At 37.9% G+C, this 23,837-nt stretch overlaps 1 protein-coding gene across 1 annotated transcript in view; it reads left to right on the forward strand.

Annotated features, from left to right (window-relative positions):
• Positions 1 to 21,086: 21,086 nt before the first annotated feature.
• Positions 21,087 to 23,837, forward strand: part of LOC134211691 (uncharacterized) — a 30,599-nt gene continuing 27,848 nt past the window's right edge. Inside the window, exon 1 of the mRNA XM_062688823.1 lies at positions 21,087 to 21,116. The gene's annotated coding sequence lies outside the window, so the exon portion shown is untranslated. The remainder of the gene's footprint in view (positions 21,117 to 23,837) is intronic.

Below are 23,837 nucleotides of genomic sequence, written 5' to 3' on the forward strand. Positions count from 1 at the left end.
AACAATACGGATATCCGATGCTTCTATAAAAAGTTCGGTGTTGGAGTGAAATCATAGTTTTTCAGTACAACTCTGTTATACTTCTTCTTCTTCTTCTTATTGGCATTACATTGGGACAGAGCCTGCCTCGCAACTTAGTGTTCATTAAGCACTTCCACAGTTATTAACTGCGAGGTTTCTAAGCCAAATTACCATTTTTGCATTCGTATATCATGAGGCTAACATGATGATACTTTTATGCCCAGGGAAGTCGAGACAATTTCCAAATCAAAAGTTGCCTAGACCGGCGCCGGGAATCGAACCCAGCCACCCTCAGCATGGTCTTGCTTTGTAGCCACGCGTCATACCGCACGGCTTAGGAGGGCCCCTACTCTGTTATACGAGAAAGGTAAAAAGGTTCCATTTGAATATAATGGTTTTCCATAACAAAATGTACAAAATATATAAAAAATACGATTTTGTTGGTAATATATAGAGAAAGGAATGATTCAAATTCTTATCGACAAAAATTGTTATAAGAAACACATACGGGGTATGGGAACATATGTACACTGCACTTTGCTTTCCACATTTTTTTTACATTTTCACTTGCAAGGTTTTGCTTTATCAGATAATCATCTTGGCGACAGTCGAAGACAACAATGATAGCGCGATTGCGTCCTAAAAGGAAAATAATTTATTGAGAGTTTACCTTTTTGCTTCTTCTCACGAACTGACACAATCGGTTTCGTTTTGCCTCTACATAGTACCTTTAGTCGTCGGTCCCAACGTTATGCTGCTTATGCTGCTGACTACTGCAGCTGGAGACGATCTCCTTTTTTTGTTTTTTGTTTTCTAAAAGACGAGCAAACCATCTTCATCCGAGAGCAAGGCGACGAGGACTAAATTGTTGTCTGATGGAACATAGCCAGCAGCGTCTGCGGCGACCGACGGCAGTCAGCCGGCAGTAGGTGACTGCTCGTAGAAGCGGAACAATTTTATTTTCGAGAAATTTTTGCATTGCACACATTGCCTTCATGCTGCATACTTTGCCTACTCGTTCGACCTCCGTGGAAGTCGATCGCCTTATATAGGTAACAACAACATGTAAAACGCAACATACCTCCTCAGGTACCTACAGAAGTGACGAAGTTCTGGATCGGGAGCACTTGAAGAAGGGATTTTTAACATCCGCCAAATCACACTAATCTTCGCACTTTCGGAGCAGATGCATTTCTGCCCGAGGATAAGACCGCTGCCCGTTATTAGTTTAACCTAAATAGTCCTAAATTATCGCTTTTAGAAAGCACTCTGTGGTTGGGAAAGATTAATGTGTATTCCTTTTAATAGCAGCAATTTTCCGCTGTTTCCTTTACGAGCCTATCCGGCGAATGCGTTTCAAAGTTTGCCTTTTCGTCTCTGCCAGTTACGGATATTGATTTTTATCGATATCTGTAAGCTATTAGATCGGCAGTTAAACTAAAACTGATAATTCATTAGATTAGTGTTGTTTCTGCATAGTTAGCACCTGTCTCTAATTGCTTTTATGTGCAATTTATTATTTATTCTCAATTTGAAGAACAGACAAATGAATATGTCCAAGCTTATTTAGTACATTATATATTTTTTTAGAATTTTTGCATCAAATTTAGAAAATATTTAGCTTTTATTTTTGGTCGGAAAATTTAGTTTGCATAAATGACACTTTTTCTTGAAAAATCACCCAGAAAAGAACTTGCGGGGACAGTATTGTGTAGTCAAATTGTTGATTCTGTGTTATCTGTTAAGAAAATTATTTTAAGCTTTTTAGTGGAATGTCTTCACTTGTCATAAAACGAGTTTGTACAATCCCATTTAATTCCACCACTTAATTGTATCTTGACAGATACGTATTTCAACCTCAACAGTAAGGTCGTCTTCATTTCTACTCTATCCTTTGTGGAGCCCAACAGTGTCTTCAGTTGATTGCTTCTGCTGGAGAATACTAAACTGAGTTGACGAGTTGTCAATCATACTACAGAAAGATGACTCAGTACCCACTTTTCGATGGCTCGTTCTTCTGACCTACCTATCACAAAATGTTTTGGACTTATCTCATAGCCTTCCAATCTACTTTTATATAAAAGAAAAGCAAAACCGCGACAATTCAAGAAGAACAGAACTGCAGACTACATCGTTGCAATCCGTGGTTCACGGTTGGCGCCATCTCATCATGTAGTTGTGGTTATAATTTCAATTGCAAAATTTTTTTCACCCACCCCAAACACAGTCTACGGTAGAGGCTGCAGAATGCCAACCATCATACCCCGATGATGGTGAGAGGAAAGGATTTCACGGAAAACTAAAGTGCATTTCCTTTCCTTTAGTTGCGCTTTTGGGCTTCGTTGTAAAGAGAAGGGCAGAAATTTCAGACCTCAGAGTTAATTCGTTCCTCAAATGTGTGCTTCCTTCCAACCACACTGGCGTCGTGATCGCAGCGCGTGTGGATTCTCGAAGACTGCACAAGACAAGATGAAAAGTCAGACAACCAAAGCTACGGATTATAAATCATAACCGTGAGACAAAACGATTTTTTTTTTCTACAAATGCGGTCTAAAATTCATTGCCACGCCGTCATTAGAATTGTGCCAGAGAGAATTAAAAAAAATCTCGATTCATCGCAGTTCAGCAGAAATGCAATTAAGTTCATGGGCATAGCGTGCAGAAGCTACCCTCGATGGAGTTGAGGCACACGCAAAAGTATCAAACTTTATGTGACACTTTTTCGACTCCATCCTGATTTTATCACGTAGTATAATTGTCGTCATTATCATGATTTCTTTTGCATCATGCGTTCACTGCTATGGTACTGAAGTGGGTCGATTTATGATGAACCTGTAATGTGGATAAAAAGCCCATCAATTATTCAAAACACAATTTCGTGACACCATTATGTGTTTCCACCCAAAACCCAAACAAAATCAGCTCGTGAATCGTGTCTAAGCTCCTGCCGTGGCGCCCACTTTTTGTTCAAGACGGACCAGTACTTCTGGATTCCGGTGCTGTCTAATTTTCGTCTAATCGTTGCTTTATTGAATCTATCGACGATAAATGTCACGTGTCTGGAATAGCGTACTTCATTTGTCCGTTTTTGTTTCATGCTAACTGTCAGTAGGTAGTAAGCAGAGTGTTGGGATTGTTCCAAAACAAACATTAAGGACAACGTTCACAAGTGCATTAATAGCATCACAAGTAAAAGTGCTGAAAATGCAATTCAATGATTGTTTGTGTGTCTCATAATCTACAGTGGTCAAAGTGACCACGATTAAGAAATGCATGTTTCAAAAATCACGTTAACCTTCCGGAATTTGCATTGTCCAAATAAGCCGTCTCGGCCATGTGTGAACATCAAGCGTGTATAATTCGTGCCATGCTTTTTCAACATTCTCAAAACGGCTTTTAAGCGGAATGAATGATATGTTTCCCATCAATAGTGGTCCCTTTGGAAAATATTCGTTTAAACTACTCTTTCCTATGATATTCATCGATTATCGTCTCATTCACGTTTTATATTCTTTTTTGACCGATTTTCAATCCAACCATCCTTTTATTTACAGACCGCGCTGCATTGGGCTGCCAAGCATGGCAATGAAGACGTCGTTAAACTTGTAGCCGGTACTCTAAAGGCAGATGTCAACGCTAGAACGGTACTAATTATGAAATTATCATCGAGCATATCATTTTTGAAACATATTTTTCTCCCTTCTACTTTTTATCGCTTCTTTCTCCGCGGCGCATTGATGTGTGAACTTCTTGTACCAACAGAATGGGGTGAGTAAGCTACCAATTGATTCTATCTTAATAGCATAATCATAAGCTTTGAAAGGTTAACCAACTGTAAATATTCTGCTATGACCCGCTTCCACGGAGAATTTAGAACACGATAAATAAATTAAGCGGTCCGAGTTGGTGTTGACCTGACAGGAGTAGCTATAAAATTGAGATGCTAATTAAATTTATTTGTTAGATGGTATCAGAGTCTCAACATCTTGGGTAAACAGATGAGGTCTTCGCACTCTTTCGAGTATAGTTTAGTATTAACTTACCTATTCTTCTGATGTTACTGGTCAATCATCGATGATTTGTGTTAATCAATAACCTGTTTTGAAATATTCAATTTTTTGTCAATTGAACTAAACCCCTGAAAAAAGTTGAAGGAAATTCATGGTAACGCTTAGGGGGTAAGTACACACTGCACAGTTAAAAAAAAGATTATTTTCCTTTTTTGTCGAAATTTATAAGGCACTCCGTTTTAAAAGTAACCGAAAATCTAGATTGTGTCGCAGAGCACTCCGAACGAAAAACGATTATCTCGAAACCATGTTTACAAATTTGGCGGACATCAAAACTCACAAACGGTTCGTCCGATTAGAACAAGGTTTGAATTTTAAAATTCTACGCAATTTTTCCTGTCATCGTAGACATTTTTCTTTATCTTAAAATATGGCACTTCGGTGCAAGGCGTTACGCCCAAACCTTTTTTTTCAAAACTTTATCAAAGATGACAAGAAATTCGTCAAGGTTTAAGCTATGGTGTTGCTCAATATCACAGATAAAAATATGTTGTGATTTTAAATGTATTTTTATAAACATATTTGGAGCATGCAAACAAACGTAACATTCAATCGATCTCACTGTTCTTTTGATTCGAAATAAATTTAAACTGTGCCTGCTTGTAAAATTCAATCAAATTTAAGTGAACACGAATGTTAATTCGTTTGACAGGGTTAACTGCAATTTTACACGTCTTTTGAATTATTTGCTGTCTAGGCAAAAAAAAAGTTCAATCAAAGTTAATTGCCTATTTCCGGAGATTAAACCACCCGACTTAATTTACAATGTTATGAAAACTCATTTGTGAATATGTACGTTATGTGAAAGGTATTGATTTGGAAAATGTATTGGAGGTAACCACTTTCCCTTCGATGGGACTCGAACCCGTGACCCTACAGTGCGCTAGACTGGTGCTCTAACCAACTAAGCTACGAAGGACCTCCGTCGGCCTTCGCAACCTAGCGGCTACTGAACGAGCTCGAGATTCCCAAATTGGACGCATATTCGAATCACTCGCAATCCATTTCTCAAGCCAATACTTCCACATGTGTATAGTATACGTCCACATTAGAGGAGCGTGAGTATTTAGAATGTCTGGCGGCTATACACATTCTTCATCAGCAACTGTACTGATCAAGTGAGATTGTGTAAGCTATAGAAAAAAAAAGTTTTTGAACCCGGAAAACGGCAGAATAAACTTTTAAATCCCAAAAAAACATTTTTTTCTGGCCGCTGCACACTGTGCAGGAATCAAGGAAAAACGTGATCGAAATTATTTTGGCGTAAAAAGAAGCATTTTAGACTCATAGGTTGTTCAGCAAAGTGATTCCATTCAATATTCTTGATTTTTTGGATGTATCTGTTTTGTGATTAATCCACCTAGAAGTGAAAAACAAAACTTTTTTTTTATTGTATGTTTTAAAAATTTACTTTGTTAGGCAAAGTTGTAGAGAAAGTCGTAAGATTTTAGGCCTATCTTTAAATTTCAATGGTCAAAATTGATTTTTCAATAAAAATACACTAAAAATCATCAATAAAATCAACTTTAAATAAGTTTTTCTGTAGATTTTCTACAATTTTCAAATGTTCTACGATTTGAAACGCTATAAAAAAATACACGATTTGCAAAAGAAAAACTTTATTTTAATCTATTATATATGTGCTCAAAAAAACTTACGTTGTCTGTGCTCTGGGGTCAAATTGACCCCAAATTGAAATTGCTATAACTTTTTAAATGTTTGGCCGATTTTGGATTTTTGGGGCTGTTTCGAAAGATAATTTAATCATCTTTCAGGTTGTTATCAAAAATTGACTATTGGTGGGCGGGTACATCGCGGGGAGGGGTTTTAGTGAACAAGGGTACAAAAACAGTGATTTTTCATGATTATTTTACTTATATCCGAAAATCCTACCTATTTTGAACTGCACCTTTTTTAAAAAGGTTATGCAGGAAGGCATTTGCTTTGGCATGAGGCGTTGATAAGTTTAGAACTTGGCCGCCAGGTGGTGGTATATTTGAATTCATTATTTTAGACTACTCAAGATATTCCGATATATAGAATTCTCCTCAGTGTAAATATTCTTATCGCACAAATTTAAAATTTGTTAAAATGGCGTCTTGATCAAAGTTCGTCTAGTGGGAATGGACTGTCTTGTGACGGAAGTAATAATTGGGAATTTTACAAATAGGCGGCAAACTGGCTGATCTTTGGTTACGCATGTAGACCCAAAGGCCTTAATTCCAGGGTTTTCTTGGATGACCTAAAACATATTCTGTGAACACATTCTATTATTTGCAGCATCGCTGGAGCAGGTTGAAAACAAAGAAAACTTTTGATGAACTCTACCACAACATTCATGTTTGCCAGAAATTCTACAAACCAAAATATATCATATCTCACATGGAACAATATACTCAAATATAACAGCTCACTAGCGCCGCATCTTGGAAGAAGTGCTCATTATATTGAGCACCGCTTTGTAGTCCTGGACATCCTGAACAATGTTGCCGAATACAACTTGGGTGTAGGTATGAGGGATCTCAAGCTAAAGCAATATTTCAAACATGCAAGAATATTGCAAGTACACTAGCGCCGCCTATTTGTAAATTTCCAAATTATTTATTCTGTCACATGGCAGTCCATTCCCACAAGACGAACTTTGTTAAAGACGTCATCTTTACAAATTTCAGATTTGTGCGATAAGAATATTTACAATGAGGAAAATTCCATATATCGGAATTACTTATTAAATTACTTATTAAAATAATGAACTCAAATATACCGCCACCTAGCGATCAAGCTCTAAACTAATCAATGTCTCATGTCAAAGCACACGCCTTCCTGCATAACCTTTTTGAAAAGGTGCAGTTCAAAATGGGTAGGATTTTCAGATATAAGTAAAAAAGCAGAAAAATCACTGTTTTTGTACCCTTTTTTACGAAAACCCCTCCCCGCAATGTACCCGCCCACCAATAGTCAATCTTTGGTAACGACCTGAAAGATGATTAATTTATCTTTCGAAACAGCCCCAAAAATCCAAAATTGGTCAAACATTCAAAAAGTTATAGCAAATTCAATTTGGTGTCAATTTGACCCCAGAGCACAGACAACGTAAGTTTTTTGAAAAACATACACTGTGGCGCATATTTTCAAGATTTTTCAAGCGAATTTGCACTTAGGAGACAGATCTCGGCGAGTTTTACCAAACTACCAAAAATTAGGAGAATCGGTTGAAAACTAAAAAAATGGCAGCCACTCGAAGTGGCCTGGGGTCATATTGACCCCAGAGCACAGACAAAAGGTTAAAGTTAGAATGGTCCAAGGCTTGGATTTTAGTATTTTGGTCATTTTCTAGAACGATTTTGCATAGTCTGGGAGAGTGCGGAACTTGTTCGAGAAACCGTTATTTTTGAGGTCCACAATTCTGGCCTGCGAGTGACACTCCGCGATCGAATCAAATATTTGGTTATATTGTTGCTTACCTTTGCAGCACACACGTTGCACATAGGTTAGGGCTCATTCACAAATTTCATAACGCAAAAAAAACACAGATTTGAACCCCCACCCACCCCTGTGTGACTTGTTTATAACACTTCCTTTACACCCACCCACCTCCATCTGTGACGCATAACGTCTTACGAAAATTTCACAAAAAATGATAAATTGGTATTTTAGTGAACTCTACCTAAACTTTCTACATAGTAATAGTACTGTCAAATTTGAAATGAATTTGTAATTTCGTTTTTTATATAATTTTATTATCATAAATGTTACCCGTAACAGAATTAAACAAACCCACCCACCCCCTAGACAAGCCGTAACAATTTGTAACGCAATATTGTGTACCCACCCACCCCTAAAGACGTTAAGTAATTTGTGAATGAGCCCTTACTGTAACTCATATGTAACCGGATTAAGTCACAATCAATTTGCTGCAACTATGTATGTCTGACTTGTGCTTCTCGGGTACCTGCCTTGCCGTCGGTACATCTTGGTCACGGGCCACCAAGATCGACTCCTCGATGTAACGTAGCTGCCGATCAATTGCTTCAGGCGTTTCCGGCCGCACCTCGTAGTCAACGTTGCCATCCACGCACCTTTCGAACCGGCCTCAGTCGATTCGATGATAATTTCTCCGGGTCAGCTGATGCAGATTAACCGAGAAGCCCACTTCCGCCACCACCGGATAGTGATCCGAGCTGAGCTCCTAGTAGACGACCGGCTGCGAGATGTGGTCGTTCATGTTGGCGATGAACAAGCCGATTGTCAAATGAACGCCGGACCGACTCAGCCGAGTGGGGGAATCCGGGCTCAGGATCGTGTAGTGGCCTTCCTCCATGTCGTCGCTCCAGATGGTGCCGTTTCGATTGCCGATACTGTTGCCCCAGACTTGATGCTTGTCGTTTAGGTCTCCGGCAATGATAAACTGACCTTGTATCCGTGGTCGATGAGCCATCGCCGAGTTTGGCTTGGGTTGGGCAGTACGCCGCGATGAGCGCCGGGCAGCGAGCGTTGGGCAGTAGGCCTCGATGACGCTGAGCTGGAAGCTTGGAAGCAGACGACAGTAGATGTTGTAATGAAGAGCGATGGTCACACCACTTCCCCTGGTCGGCCGGTCGAGTCGCACGAAGCGAAAGTCCGGAATGTTGACGTTCACCTCCGGTTTTAGGTGCGTTTCGGTGATGAACGCCACGTCTATTTCCTTCTCTTCAAGGAAATTCTTCAAATCAATTGTTTTGCTCTATAGCGAGCAAGCGTTCCAGTCCACTAGGCCTACCCTAGCAGCCATTTTCAATGATGATCACGCCAAGAGTGAAGACCTGGTCGAATCGAGTTTTGCAACCAAGCAGCCGAGTGGCGAGCTGGAAGAAGATTGGCATCAGCTGCGGAGCGGTGTAGAGCGGAGCAGATTCTTCCGGCGGGACAGTTTGATTCTCCAGCTGCCGACGGAATCCATGGGGAGGAAGCGGGGACCATTCGCTGGAGGATGGAGCTGCTGGTGTGAGCCATGATTCGATGCAGCTGCTGCGGCTAGTCGCTTGTGCGGCTGCAACGGTGTAAGTACTAGTCGGTGTAGGTACCGCTCGTCGGAGAGCCAGATGGCAGGAAGGTTCACCTTGTCGATCACTGGAACATGGTTCCTCTTCGGATGGGCCTTGGTTGATGCTTTCCTTCGGATTTCCAGGAACCCCTCGCGTTTCGAACAGCCTTTCGTAGTGGCCCGATGTTTTTCGCCACAGTTGGCGCACTTCGGATCGGCCACCTTCATCTTGTCGCACCGTCTGGTGCAGTTCGTCACACTTTTAGCAGCGCGCGGCCATGTGGCAATTTCGAGTGCCATGTGCCCGAGGTTGAAACATTTGGTGCTCTGCGTCACGTCACAGTGCACGGGCCGGTATCGCTCCCAGCCGACAACGGTGTAGTTTATTACTCTGATCAGCTTCAGGTCCTTGAAGAAGATGGATCCATGCTCCAGATGCCGCGATGAGCGCGATTGTGCCGACAGATGTGGTGGGGTCATGAGTGTAAAACTCATACTTGTGGACCTGTTTATTACATTTGATGTTTTCTCGTTCATTTCTTTCATCACTCATCGTAAAAGATGTTACGTACTAACGCAAAAAAGTTTTCACGTGGAATTAGATGAGTTTCAGAGTGAAAAGGGTATGGTCAATGTTGCAAGTGGTGTTAATTAAAATAACACAAAAATAAAGCAGATATTTCACACTTTCATCCTTTTTCATAAATTTTTTTTAGATTTTTCTAGCATGCCTTTTATCCTTTGCGCATCTATAGGGGCAGATATCTCGACATTACCTAAGTATTATTTTTTCATGAATTGATTTGAATATAGCAATCAACAGACCAATATGGAAGCTTTGGATTGCAGTACTCAAATTATTTCATGAAAAAAAATGCTACTTAGGTAATGTCAAAAAGTTAAGCGAGATATGTAAACATCGCGTGACATCTCTCATTGAAAACAAAGACAAGACGAATCGATTAGTGAGATAATCTTGCAAATCGGTTAACCCGCCCGTGAGTCTGACAATGGGCTTGAAAGTTATGGCCAAAAATACTAATTTTTAAATATGTATAGTTTTGAGATAAGCCAGTCTAGGCCTAAAAATCTCACTAATAAAAACAAAGTAATAATAACATGTATAGTAAAAATCACGTTTTCGGCGATTCGCTCGCAACATGTTGAGTATTACCAAATGTGAATAATCGAACAAGCATTCACCTTTCAGTACTAGTCTAGACTTTTCTTATATGCAATTTATCGTTTCTAACGCACTAATAAAACTAATAAAAATATGAAACTATTCAAAAGACTGTGGTATCAAGGATGTTGAATTGATGAGTTGAATTCAAATATAAAAAGAGAAATTGAATGAAATGCTGAATTTAGTCGAGATGTTTGTAATACTTTTTCAATGTTTCTTGTAACGCATTCTCTTGACAAGAAACAAATCAACTAATCTCGGCATGTGGCCCTAATCGGGTGGGCAATTTTGTTTTAAAAATTCAATATCCAAGCTGCTACCTTTTAGGAACAGCCCTGCATGGTTATTGCTCGATGAAGCGAACTATGCATCGAATGTTTATTATGTTGTCACATATCTTTTGATGAGCGTAACTGATTTTTTTGCTTTGGCTGTGCTTCATTGTGTGTACTACAGTAAACGCTGCAAAAAAGTTCAAAGCCAATTTTTAAACCCGCTTGTTTCCCCTACTGCAGCACCAAGTGTGAGAGGGTTTTCACTTTAAAGTCGGGTGATTTAACACCCAAATCGATTCGACATATCACTTCAGCTGGTGATGTTGTTGCAGACCACGCAGGAAAGCGAACGAAATTGAATGCAAAACATCCCTCTACGGTATAGCACAAACGCTCGACTTATTGAATTCAATCCTTTTGACAATCTGTTGGCGTGGACATATTTCAATATAAAGATATAAAACTCACATGTTACACATTGCTTGCGCGGGGCGCGGATTTATTGAATTTTACAGCGATTGATAGCGAAGATAATAGTACTGATTTCTCATATGCGTAAAATGTAGTAAAACCTTTATTGAATTTGACGTTGACTTAGTTTTTGGGAGGAGCAACAGATAAAAATAAGTATTGAAAGTTTATTTTTCGTTATTATTTCTTGTATCGGAAATATAAAAAATGTCGTGTTTCTTGAGAAATTTAGAGCTTTAGGCCGTGATTTTTCGTAATATTAAAAAAATTACCCTGGTGACAGTTTTATTCAGAGGTGAAATTTTGTTACAAAATAAATATAAGCAAAATCGTAGATAAACGGGCTTGGTGGCTACCACTTCTGCCTCATACGCAGGAGGTCGTGGGTTCAATCCTAGGCCAGTTCCATTTCTCCTACTTTGTATCTTTTCATATATTTCTTATGTTCTAAAAATCGCTAGAACTGGAAATGGATTTTCATACCGTTTTCATCTTCTATCCTATACCAACAACTTGACTAGTTCTAGCAGGTAACTGTTAGAATTCGACATGAGCGAAAAAGCTCGTTTCGGTATCCAATAAGAATATACGACCACCCTTCATCACATTGACAACCCGTTTACCAAGACAAACCTCTGTCATAGAACCTAGATTAATAATATAAAATTCCGCATGAACTCGTGGCAGTGCAGAGGTGTTCTCGGCTTGCAGTGGGGGCGAGAGATTACATCATCAATTTCTTCACATTCCCAATAGACCGTGAAGACGTGGCCAGCACCGTTATCGACCATTTAAAATACAAGAGCTCTCGAACTGTGCACTTTGAGGTTGGAGAGCCCATGCTTCCATCCATTGGTTTCCAACTACGTAGCAACTAAGAAATACACGGCATCATGCTTATTCTTAAAAAAAATAAGCAAAATCGTAGATTTTGCGTGAAATGATGATGATGATTTTGTGATTTTTAGAAGTTTGTTAAATGAATTTTCTCCAGCAATCACTCGCCGCCAATCGCCACTGGGATGGAAACCGACGATATCAGATTTTCGGCACTCACCATGAGATTTCAATTTAACTTTCTTTTGTATATAATAATGGTTTTGAAAAACACCGAATAATTTCCAATATTGATGCTTCTTTCCAGTCACTAACTGCAGCGAAACAAATGTCAGAATTTTGCGAGAAAATTTCATTTAGAGTCATATTCAAATAGGGCAAATCCAACATTCTTTTCCCAAGTAACATTTCGGGTTTTATCCCACTCTAGAAATGGTTTCCAAGATCAAGTTATAGTTATACATAAGTTATAGGAATGGACAATAAAACCCAATATTACATGACATCCTGCTGATAACTACTATAAGAGTAAAATATGACCAAGTGGCCCCTCCTCGATAACTACTATGAAGCTACCATAAGATGCCCGCCAGAGAAAACGCGACGTGCGATGCGACGCGACGCGACTTACGTAGAAAAAAAAATCGATTGGTAGGTACTTGGCCCAAATTATGTGTAATTTATTGATGATATCAGAAAAAGTGTTATACGTGAAAATACAGTCTAATCATGAATATCAGTGATACATTCCACTGACTTGAAAATGTTTCTCCAATTTCAATATGGCCATTATTAATTTCGTGCAGAAAAATGCTGCTCCTATTGAACACCTTTTATAAACTCTTTGCAAAGCAAATATTCATCAAATCAAATACGGAAAATCAAACCTTAATGAAAATGCGTCTTTGCCTATCACTAACAGCATGCGGAAAAACTTCACTTGTGTGCTACTGCCAAAAATCACTATTCAACGATTTGGCGTCTTTATTGCGTCAGAATCGCCAAAAATTACTACTCAACAAAAGGAGTCTTAATTGCGTTTACTTTAATTGTGATTCTTTAAAGATGTCACCTGTCCGATTAACTCTCACTCTGTCCTTTTCTTGTGTGAAATGTTTGGGCCTGAGAAGAACCGATTTACTTTTATTCATGCGTCTTTCCAATCACTAACTCAACATTAGCCACTACACGACTACACGATGATTTCCCGCTAAACTGCAGCAGACGTCTTTGTTGAAGTTGAATTGACGCCATCGTTGAACCGCCTCGATGACCATCATCGATGTTGCGAACGCTCCCAGCGCCTCCGTTGCTGTGCTCTTTCGAAGAAATTCTAATTCGAACTAGAGATTGGAGCCAGACCCGCAAGTAGCTCGATTTTGATGTCTGTGCTTGCAATGTACGGGGGGTGATAATGGGTCATCGCTTTCACCGGCAGTGTGGAAGTCGGATAGCAAAACCGTCCAAAAAGGCTTCTTAAAAGTTAGCTTTCTTGTCCTCAGATACATTCAATCTGTTCTATAAGCATTCTAAGTAGTTGACACAGTGACTCATTCTCGTCCCAATTTGACCCATTGTTACCCCCGACGACGGTATTTCTAAACTTTTTAACAGTTATCGATGATTAATAATTAAAAATCAATATTTTTCGAAGAATACAAGCGTTGACTCTAGCTTGATCGAACGGTTAAAAAAATTAAAATTCATCGAAAAACGGCTGAGATATTAACGTCAAAAGACTTGTTTTCGAGCAATTTTCCGAACCATTGTCCTTCATATTTGATATTTCAACGACCTCGTCAAACAAATATATATCAAATTTTGCCATTCATTCATTTATTGATGGTAAACCTTGTTTTTTTTTTCAGCTATTTATTTCTACCCTGACGTTTACAGTCAATCGCAAAATTGAGCATACACCTTGGATTAGGTGAATGTATTAACAATTTCAAAGGCAATCAAATATTTCTCAAATTTTCTTTTGATTTATAACATCTTTGAAATTTTGTTCCGATGTAAAGTTATTTGAAAATTATCACGAAAAAAGGCTTATAAGGTGCCGGAAAATCGAGCATACGCCGAGTGTTTTTGTATGAACTGCTCGAGTTTTGATCAAAATCGCAAACAAGTGAAAGGTACAGGGGTTAGACAAAAAGGTTAAGATAGGAAAATTTTTGTCGAAGTTCAAATCAGCATAACTTTGCGTAGAATAATCCGATTTTGATAAAACTGAAACCATCGGACGCGGAAAATCTTCTAGTATACTGTCCCCATGAGAAACCTTAGATTGGTTTTTGGCCACTGGAGATGTTCTTGGTTTTCCGAGGCTATGTTAAAAATGCATTTTTCTTCTGCTTGTCATTTTATGTGACGTTATCCTCCATCATGATTTATGCTTTCCCCAGAAACTAGCACTAATATGCTGATCGATGCTGGCTGCAGATCGAAAATCCGTCAGGTATACATAGAGATATAGCCATTTTCGTGAAAACGATACGGGATTGGCTGTACTGAACAAATGTCACTTTCGCAGAACACCCGGAACCCGTTACAAATTGACCAGTGAGTCTGGCGGTCCTCAAAATGTAGGGGAGGAGGTTCGGTTTTGGGCACCCCAATGTATCTTTTGACAGATAAGAGATGCTGTCATTCTGAAAACCGTCATTTGTTTGCTAGAGTAGCATGAAGTTTTGTGCTCAATATCAAACCGGATGGGCATCTCTACTTTGAACTAGAAACAAATCTTTTTTTTGCGCTAGAAAGACAACACGAAAGTTTTTTTTGGCTTTTTTTAAAGTGTCATAAATTGAAGTGATTCAATTCAAAAAGTGAGTTCTAATGCGTATTTATACAGTAAATTTAATCTATTTTGAGGCTCAATGATGATTGCCATCAAAATTTTAGCGCGAAATTTGTTTTCTTCACATTCCAAAAAGGCTGCGAAATTCGGTTGTGGGCACCTTTATTGGTTTGGTTATGGGCACCCTCATTTTATTGATAAATCATTCAATATCGTTTTAGCTGTTCCTTAACTTATTTTTAATAACGTTTTTATGCAGTTTTGATAATTTTTAGACATAATTGATTGAAATAATGAGTTTATTTCATATTTTTGTTCTTTGGGCATGTCTAGTTTTTATACAAACACTTTTTAGAACGAAGCGTTGAACGATTTGCTTGCAACAAGTTGCATTCGACAGGGAATCCTGTCCCATTGTTTCCTATTGAAAATTGGTCAGATCGGACCATGGGATCAAAATTTATGACCAAAATATGATTTTTAAATGAACGCGAAAGGCACTGCTACCGTTAGGGTGATTAATCGTGATTTTTTTGACTGTGATGCATACCAATAAAACGTAAATCAATGGAAAATTGAAGCCCATTTACCTAAAGTGCTATTTTAGACCTTATGTGATTTTTTTCAACATACTCCTTAATGCACCGAGGGAGCCATCATCACTGCTAGGTGGATTGATTTGAGTTTTAATTGTCTCCTGACTATTAGAATGAATAAACTATTCCTTGTCTTTAAATCTGGGTGGTTTTTATTCATGCTTCTTTAATTTTGACTTGGTTAAAATTTTCTAAATTGTCAATATTTTTTTCAAATCGATAAAATCATACTAATTTCTTTGCTAGTTGTAAGGTTATTAAGCATATGCAGTATTTCGAAAAATTTCGTTTCAGGTGGTTCGAAACGAAATTCCGCGGAATTTCGCGGAATTTGAGCATGGCGAAATCTGATTTCTTGATTTCGTTTCGTTTCGTAAAATTACAAAAATTTCGCTAGAAAAAACTAGCTTCTAACGAAATTTAACGGAATTCCGCGGAATTTCGAAACAAATTTAAACTTAAACCATACTTCATATTATCAAAAATGCGCCGCCGCTGAACAAAATCGTTAAGTTGTTTTCAATTGGTTGGTTTCATTTATATTTTGTGATATTTTTTACTATTTGTACAATATGAATGCGGAATCGATCGTGTTGCTGCTGGTCATGGGACGGCAGCTAGTCCGGGAGAACGCGAAGGGAAAAAAATCTATCTCGCGTAGCAGAAATTTGTTTAACCAGTGTACAATCGACCTTGTTGATGTTGATCACGCCAGCTAGTGTGGTAGTTAGTGAGTGGAAGCGAATTGATAACACTAATGTCTGCATCGAAGAGCACGAAATTATTAAGTGCGGAATCGATCATATTGTAGAAGCTTATTAAACGAAGCACATTGATCTTGCGTTGGATTGACTTGAAACACAGTTCTCATCTTCTTGTTTTCAAAATATCTTCGTTTACAATAAATATTAAGTCGCTTACCAAGGGGCTTCACATTAATTTCCTTCACTACTAACCAACGATTCCTTTCCCGTAGTGCTCACGGAGATGCAGATGCATTGATGCATTCCTCGGTCTTTTATAACAAAGAGTGTTAAACTGATTTTCCTCTCCTAATCCTAAATTGATTGTATGGTAGTGACCAGCATCGTTTTCGGCCATGAATTGGAAACTCCGAAGCATATATGTATATAATAAGAATAACTTTTTTGTAGCCCAAGAATATTATTTAATTGGTGAGCTGTGCATATTTGCAGTTTCTCGGCCAATCAAGATTAGCAACTACGATTGTACCTACAGTTAATCAAGCTATGCTCTTCTTTGACTATTTGCACAATATGTAAGAAACATCTAAGACTAATTGACCCGGAAGACGTTGTCCTGCATAGTAGGCGAAAATGCGCGTTGTAAACTGCCCATATGAAGTTTTCATACGAATCTTTTTTAGTTTATTTTAGTTTAGTTTTTTCAGGAAATATCATATAAACCCGTTGGAAACTATAAAGAACGTAACTGCCGAAGGAATAAAGAAAATCCATCTGGCCGTTTTCGAGTTATGCGGATACGAACACAGACCATTTCATTTTTATTATATAGATTTGTGAGCATTTCTTGATCTTCGCATAGCATTTGCAAAAAAAAAGAACGCGTTGAAAGATCATTAAAATTGCCGAAAGTTATTTACTTATGATTGTTTTCAGCTCATACTGACCATGACAGCTGTTCTCATATGCCAAGGGCACACAGACAATAGCTCAGTTCGTTGAGCTGAATGTATATAAGACTATGGGTCTGTGAAATTCAGTCTGAAATACATATCTTTGTACATTTTAGAAAGGTGCACAGGATTCTTCTAAGCATTCATTTACTAATTTTGACTTAGCTCAATACTATAAAACCACGCTGACAAGACAATACGAAGTGTGCTTCAGCATAATTACATTATTCTTAAGTGAACTAAGATTTTAAACGAAATTTGAATCCGTGTATGAAAAATCGTACAATTTCTATATTTTTTTCTGGGGTATTGCCTTATCGTCAATGGTATATGCGGCGAAAATGCGGTGATTTATCACAGACTGCCTCTTCTGTTATAAGAAAGTGAAATCAGAATTGCGTACATAATGTAAAACCAATTTAATAAAAATTCCGCGGAAAAAAATTAAAATTTCGTTTCGTTTCGAAAAATTCCGAATTAAATGAACCTTGATTTCGTATCGTTTCGAACTCTCGAAAGTAAATCTATATTTCGTTTCGTTTCGATCCGAATCAACATAGACATTTTAAATTTCGTTTCGTTTCGTTTCGTTAGGAAAAAGTGTGTTATCGCATACCCTTAAAGGTTATACGTCTAGCTTTCCATTGCTATACAAATTCTGGTTATATAGAATATAGATTTTATTTTTATCGTCTTGGGAAAAGATTAATTTTGACACCCATATATGGCATGGTTCCAGATGGTTAAAAACCGGCCCCTCCTCGAAGACCCCTGGGACCTGCTATAAGGGTGGCAGTGGATACTATCACCCTGGGAAAGTTTCTGTAATCATCGTCTCGCAAAGCCATGAGGATAGATACCCATATTTGCATTATTCCGATCTGTTATCACTTCATCATATTCCCAGAACCGTTTTTACGGAACTGGCTATATCTCTGCGTAGCTTTTATGGATTCTCAATCTACAGCCAGCATTGGTCGGCATATTAATTCTAGTTTATGGAGAAAACATAAAACATGATGAAAGTAAACGTCACATAAAATGACAGGCAGTACAAAAAATGCATTTTAAACATACCCTCGGAAAATCCGGAACATCTCGGATGGCCAAGGGCCAATCTGAGGTTCTGCATGGGGACAGCGTACTAGAAGAGTTTCCGCGTCCGATGGTCTCAGTTTTATCAAAATCGGATTTTTCTAGGCAAAGCCAGTAAATCTTCTATATAATAAAAATGAGTTGAGATTTCCTTGCTGACGATTTAACTCGCGAACGGGTTGAAAGATTTGCAGGATTTTTTCCCTAATCGATTCATTTTGGGATCCGCAAGGCTTGTATATACAAAAAGTTGGTAAATTTGACGGGGAAATGTAAATAATCATTAGAATACAAATTTGGGTCAGCTGTTGTGGGAAAAAAAAAACAAACGAACGGAAATTGATCTAGAGTGCGGTGCTTCAAATAGTTCATTGTGACATTTGCAACACCAGAACAAAGCTGGGTTTCTTTCGCTAGTATACATATCTATATTAACAAAATGTCAAATATTGAGAATGATCTAAATAAAATGCAGTAAAACTTTTTTCTAAAATTAGTTTCAAATATTGATTATAACTTCAAACGCCTCGTAACTCACTCATAGACACATTCTAAAAGTCCAAGTGGATAAAAAATATCAAACTAACTACCAGACATTCAACCACGTAGAACATTATAGTGACTCAATACATCATCGGAATTTTTGCTTAAAATTTGCATTAAAAATTCCAACGTCTGTTCCAGTCAGGGCCGGATTTAGGGGGGCGGGGTCAGTGAGACGTGGCCCCGGGCCTCCACAAATCTGATAAACCAACACCAAAATTTTTTGTTTATTTTTCGGCCCCCACAAGCTGTCGGCCCGGGAGCCCTCTTCTGGCTAAATACGGCCCTGGTTCCAGTGAAGAATATAACTGAATGTTTTTCATCTACTCGGTAAAATACTTTTTTTTCATAATCATAACTGATTAATTACTTATTTTTTAATAATCATAACTGATCCATATTTCTTCCCACGTTTATTGGCTTCCAAAATATAAAACTACTTCTTAGAATCTGTTTGTGTTCTACTCATTTGATAATATCACTATTAATGAGTAACCGGAGGTGATAACCAACCTAAACATACAGTTTTGGTAAAATTTTACTAAATTTTATTTACACCATCCTCAACATTTGCGTCTTCCCTCCATATTTACATCTATTTTTATTAGCTACCGGCTGGGTTTTCACATTGTTTTCATATGTTCAACTCATTTCCCATTATTCTACATATATGAGACCGTATTGTGAAGATATTTACAATGTATCGTAACATTTTTGTCCTGCTACATTGATTTTTTACAAAGCAACGCTTTCACCTGTTCGCCATTTTGATCAAAGCTCGAGCAGTTCTTGCTCTAATTACAAAACAATGAATTTCAAAGTAGAGGATATTTATTATTTCAAGCCTTGCCATAATAGAAGAACATTGATAATGTTCATAGGAAGAGATTTCAAACACAAACATTCGGTGTATGCTCAGTTTTGCGCCATCTTATAGGCCTTTCTTCGCTATATTTTTTTAAAATACTACAAAACAAAATTTCAAACTTCTTATACCCTTAATGATAACAGAATGAAAAACACAATTGAAATACATATTAAGAAAATTTGAGAAAAATTTTATTGCCTTTGGAACTGTTAATACATTTATCTAATCCAAGGTGCTCAATTTTGCGATTGACTGTTGCTAGAAAATATGCCCTACGGCCAGGACGAAAAAAAAATCATCCGAATCCAATCGAGCCAAAATACATTCACTTAGAATTGACATTTTAACAAATTGACTAAGGTGTCAGTGAAAAAATAAGTACCTTCTTATAAAAAAAAATGTGGAACATATAGCTCATCGGTACACATTGCTCTACGAGAATGGAGAAAAGAACGGGAGAATTGCTCCTACCGGGGTAGGTACTATAGTGGGAAACCTATTTCTTCGACGCTAATAGCTGAGATGAAAAATAGCACTCCGTGGAAATAACCAAGCACATATTATTCTAATTGTTTACGTGTGACCAATTTGAATAGCAGCAAAAATTATGCATGCATATATTAATATTTTTATTGCTCATACATTAGCGTTTCTCATTCAAATGCAGATCGTTCTCTTGCTTGCGACTGCTTGCGCCATATAAGCCAAGCTTACCCACAGCCAGTTACAACAATTTAGCATTGACCTTCGCGTCGGGATGTTTCTACGATGTGCCCTTATCAACCTGAACTGGCCTTAGAAATAATACAAACGAACACTGTTCAACTCGACCCTGATCGTGAACTATCATAAAATTAAAATATTGCCCTCGTTGGAATTAAAAACTAATTTGTTTGGAATAAAATTGTTTAATTATTTCAGTTGAATCTTAATTTTTGCTTGTTGTCCCCATACCGACTTGGGATCAGAAAGTCGTGACCAAACATTTTATGTTATCTGATGTCCTCAGAGCTGATCATCGGTAGGCAGCATTTTTCCACAGACGGGGCTTACTTCTGTTGTTGTTTTTGGCTGCCAAGTCGTGTAGTCTGGAATACTCTCAGTGGGCCCGTCTGCGCGAGGGCTACCTACAGCAACGTTTTACGAACAGAAAAAAAAATGAATTGCCTGGAATGTCACACGCGCAAAATCACGAGCCACCGCTCAACTGCTGCCTGTTCTGGTTAGGCGGAAGAGCATCCGTCTGCTACCAGGATAGTCAATGCATTTTTTGCTTTAGAGAACCACACACAGTCTCAAACGTGACGGGACAGACGGCCTAGATTATTTGCTCCTTGAAGTTCCATGATGCTGAGCAGTGAATTCTTAGTCTACTTGGGCAAATTTACAAGTCCGGCTTCGTCGATAAGGTAATTCTAAAAGTAAATAAATAAACATTGTATACACCCATAGGAATATAATTGCCCCAAAAATAGAGCGATGATCCGATATATACAATGAATAATGAAAAAAATATTTCAAGCTCTTTTTAGTGGAATGTATTCAACCGTCTAAGACGAGTTAAGTAACTCCATTTAATTCCACCAATTATTTCGATATCTTTGCAGATACGTATTTCGACCACAACTGTGTGGTCTTCTTCAGTGTCTCGTACTTGACTCGACTAAGCCTAGGGTAACGTTACCAATAGTCAACAAAAGATTTTTTTTCAAATCGAAATTAAGAGAAATTCACAGCTTAAACATCTAAGCAAAAAATAAATTTGCTAACAAAAATTAGATTGATGTAATTTAACATCAACAACTACCAAATATTGCTTGCACCACTAATGGGTACACTATTCCTCCAATTAATTTTGGTTCTCATAGTGATGCTATCCATTGATTTCTTATGAGATTTGCCACTATTGGTACAGTTGCACCACTGCAACTAGAGTGCAAAGGAGTCAATTGTATTAAGGAAAATCATTGTTTTCAATAGTTTTTCAAGCGAAATCTTAGGATGAGTTGCATTTAACAGGATATTTAATGCGCGACGCATCAACTGAAACCATCCTTTACCTCCACTATTAGTGCTACCTCCACTAAGAGTACGATTACCCTACCTTTTTATTACATTTGCAACAGACGATCATCACTAGTTGAGAATAAACGTATTTTACAAGTCGTAAACACGATTGAATATAAAAAAAACGATAAAACTATCATTGAACGCAGAGCAATTCTGAATTCAAATTATCTCACGTTATGCTTTGTTACTTAAACCAAATACGTAACGTAATTTACGGTAATTTGGACGTAAAGACAGGTCTTTTATTTTGGAAAATGAAAATTGACGGGTTTATTGAAAATTCTCAGCTATTCCTTTCAAAGTTCAATCAAATACACCCGATTCTGTTATAACACGGGTACAAAATTTTTTCAACGTTGCTCCATTTTGCATGATTCGTCGAGAAATCATAAAACTTTTTTTAAACGGATTTTCGAATTTTGAACTGAAAACTTTTTTTACACGGAACGCATCCCCCGTGTAAAAAAAGAATCGGGTGTAATGCATTTTGAACACCATCAATAAATGCTTCGATGAGAAATTATGGAGCTACAAGCTTTTGAATTATGTTGAAACTATTTGGAGTAAAATCGTTTTTATTTTGAGTAACATTGACAGAACTATAGATATATCAAATTTTGATGAATACTTTATTTGTGCAAAATAAAACAAAATTATGCACAACTTCGCAAGATTCGCAGATAGTGATGTGCTTGTGTGTCGGTTATGTGAGTGTATTATCAAACCAAGCAGATAAATTATAGTGCATTGTTCGTAGATTCATTTTGACTGCATACTGTCTTGTATCTGTAGCAGCGATGACACATCGCTAAATATTTACAGATGGCAAACTGGATCGCAATTTTCCCATTATAATGTGTACCGGAGCGTGATGTAAACGTGCAAAATTAATGCCCTCTACTATGGTAAGTTGAAGGAGCTCTAAACACCACTTATCAATTAACGGTCTTGTCTTGTGTTAAATTATAATGAAACTTAAACTTCAAATCAATACTTCATCCTCAGTGAGGGTGCACAGCGTGGAAACACTTGATTCACCAGGTATCTGTAGTTTAGTTTTGCAAGGTACTGTTTTATGGATATGCTCTCTCATCACAGATGAAACGTTATTGCTTTGGTACCATGCTTCCCAGCATCCGTGGTTGGAGAACTATACCAAGCATGAATCTTGTACATAGGAAATTGAAAATCTAAAACAATATAGTTGATGTTCCCAACGTTATAACGTATCAATGAGTTCATCGTTGCTCTGCTGTACGTAGTTCTCCACTGAATTCCGTTCTTCATGTGGATCATATTGAACGATCTTGCTGTCTCATTCATTTCCCCACATCTGTCGGTCGAACCCCTCTGCTAGCCCAAAGCAGATAACCACTATGGCGTGCCAAACATTGCCATAGTACAAGCGTAAGCTATGTGGAGAGAGAATGGGCTCAACTCCACCTTCCGAAAACCTTTTGCCACATCTTTCATTCGTCGGCCCCCACTGATTGTATTCGAAACATAAATAAATAAAGTTCAACATCTACTCAAAACGTTTTGAAATGTTCACACTGTCACGTGAATCGACGCCCATACACCCACACACTATGGTGTCATCGCACCTCATGTACTTTATCTGTCTTTTATTGTGCCACAACAACAGAGGCTAAGAAGGATGATAGAGAAAACCCTTTCACCTCTAATACAAATAATTCCATCAGGCCATAGATTTATAAGATTTCTCACAATGTTATTGCATGCTGTCTTTCCTTCCCTTTATAATGAAAGACATATACCACATCACACTACTGTAAATGTGGTGAAACAATTTAAGAATTAATCAATAGGGGACCAGGGGGTGCATTATAAATATCCGGGCAGATTGGACACTTCCAATTTTCTAATTATGTTATTCATAGTGCTCTGCCATGCATAAGTTTTCTTGATTTTTACCATATTTCAAACGTTTTTAAATATTTCAAACGTTTTCAAAATTTTTAAATATATTGAGCTGATGGGGCAAATTAAACACTCTATGTGAGGGTAGATCTGACATCCTAAAATTTAAAAACAACCTCAAATTCACTAAACCAGGACACATACGATTTCATATCGTGTGGTTTTCGTGTTATTGCGGTGCGGAATTATAAATCACCATATAAGATGGGTCTCCAGTTAGCTTTGCAAATCCGGAGATGGCGAATTCGATTCTTGGTTCGGTCCAGGATGTTTTCTGGTGGGAAACATTATTGACTCCCTGGGCATAGTGTATCCATTGTACACACAAGATACATACCTCTTGCATTGGTGCATTGGCGGGCATAGAAAACTTTCAATTAATAA

Source organism: Armigeres subalbatus, chromosome 2 (assembly GCF_024139115.2).
Source record: "Armigeres subalbatus isolate Guangzhou_Male chromosome 2, GZ_Asu_2, whole genome shotgun sequence".
Classification (NCBI taxonomy): Eukaryota; Metazoa; Arthropoda; class Insecta; order Diptera; family Culicidae; genus Armigeres; species Armigeres subalbatus.